Genomic DNA, 1,981 nt, shown 5'->3' with positions numbered 1-1,981 from the left:
TGAATTTTTTTTAAAGAGAGAGAGTGGGTTAGGTTTTTTTTTTTAATAGCACAATTTAGTCCATGCCAGTGAGCACCATCCAAATAGGTATGGCAAAGTCTCTTTGGCCCACATACAATATGCGACAAATAACACTTGACCATGCCTACACAAGCGGTTGAATATTGTGCTACTTTTTTTAAGTGAGGGTAAATTAAGGCTTCGTTTGGGACAGCTTTCTTACTGTTTTCTAAAACATCTTTTTAGTAAAAAACTTCTAGTTCAACAAATTTTTATATTAAAACTGCTAAAAAAACAGTAAGAAAATTGTCCCAAATGAAGCCTAAAGATGTATAAGAGGAGACAAAACATCATCATTTAGCATGCTCATGACTATTTGAGGTCAACTTTATAAATCCTCACTTTCCATTCATACCTAGTAAGCACAACCAATGTTGTTAATCTACTCTTCAGTCTTCTCAAATCATTTTGAAAAAAAAAATAGTACAGCCTTACAATTCTTAAAAATTGGTCAAAGTAACCAAATTACAAGCATATCAGAAAAAAATATGCACACAAACGAAATGAAATTAGCATAAGCACCACTTTGATACTTTTTATAAAATATATGAGCCGAAAAACAATTCCAAAACTTCCAATAATAATAAAAAAAAACTCTGCATTTCTCCAGTGAACTTTGAAAGGGCTACTGATCCTTCATTAACCATGCATAGTACCAACACTTGTTTGCAACATTAGATACAAGGAAACCAAATAACACTTATTTTCATTTTCTTTGCTCATATGATAAACTTTCTTAAAACACCAGAGGAAAATGTAGCCATCCATCAAGCTGCCTGGAATGCCATAAATAAATCTATTAAATATATTTACTTCTTCCAAGCAAGTTTTGAATTTCAACTACAATCAGGCCCCATTTGTTTGCTTAAAGTTAGAGAACACAGCTTTCAAAACGATGAATTTGTAAGATCCCATAATTCGAAACTTATAATGATTTTCATTTTTATGGACACCATTAAAATCTCTCAAACATGGTGATTTTAATTCCATACTCAAAAAGAGTGAAAACGAAATCATAATTTTCTAAAACATGCTTTCTATCACAAACAACCAAATGAGCCCAAAGAGAAAGATTAACCCAAGAGAAATTACAACCACTATGAAAAAAAATGTTCAAAAACATCATTCTAACAAAATAATAAACATTCAAAAGCGATAGATAAGCAGCACCTCAATGTTGCTTCTCCATGCGTGAATTCACCAATCAATGCATTCTCTTATTGCCTCAATCCTGACAATGAAAAAAAACAGAAGAAGGAAAAAAAAATTATTCCCCTAAAGCAACTAGCAGAGTAGCATTCTTCTATACAATGAACCATGCGCAAACTTCAAATGCTAGCTATCGTGCTGAGTTAAAAAAGAGTATGAAATCCATAAAGCATGTCAAGTGAAAAACTGATTTACCAGATTTGATGTAAGTCCATAAGTCGGCGAGTATCTCATATTCCAAGTTTCTGCAGGGGCTAACTGTCAAGGGCTAAATACACTGTGAGAGCGGTAACAAGATGGCCGGAACGGGAAAGGGAAGTGATTTTAGGGTTGTTTGGCTGCTAATTTGGAATGGGAAGTTCGCCTTTCGGGTGGTTTGGCTGCGTAGAATTTAACCCAGGTTGAGATTTAGCTGTAAATTCGAATTTTGTAAATTTTGAGGCAGTTAAAATTTAAAATTTATTTGACATTATAAAATTTAATTTTTAATTTAAGTCTATTAATTTAAATTAAATTTTAAAAAAACCAAAATACTTATTATTTATGAATATTAGCTATTAAAATTAATTTATCTATCTAATGTACATAATAGAATATTACTATTTTTAATTTAAAAATGATTTTCTTTCAATCTTGATCATATTTATTATTGTTAAGGACTAGAATATACGCGGCGGTAGAATAAAAAATATAACATCTTAGCAATGTACGT

The 1,981-nt window shown here is 31.3% G+C and overlaps 1 long non-coding RNA gene across 1 annotated transcript; it reads right to left on the bottom strand.

Annotated features, from left to right (window-relative positions):
* Positions 1-569: 569 nt before the first annotated feature.
* On the bottom strand, positions 570-1,648 carry LOC110102929. Its single transcript, XR_002303897.2, has 3 exons — positions 1,465-1,648; positions 1,231-1,291; positions 570-836 (listed from the first exon to the last, which is right to left on the bottom strand). It is a non-coding gene; the product is annotated as an uncharacterized LOC110102929 (long non-coding RNA).
* Positions 1,649-1,981: the final 333 nt, after the last annotated feature.

Source organism: Dendrobium catenatum, unplaced genomic scaffold (genome assembly GCF_001605985.2).
Source record: "Dendrobium catenatum unplaced genomic scaffold, ASM160598v2 fragScaff_scaffold_1117, whole genome shotgun sequence".
In the NCBI taxonomy this organism is placed as follows: Eukaryota; Viridiplantae; Streptophyta; class Magnoliopsida; order Asparagales; family Orchidaceae; genus Dendrobium; species Dendrobium catenatum.
Note: the sequence above shows the minus strand (reverse complement) of the source record. Positions and strands in the feature narration are given on the sequence as shown.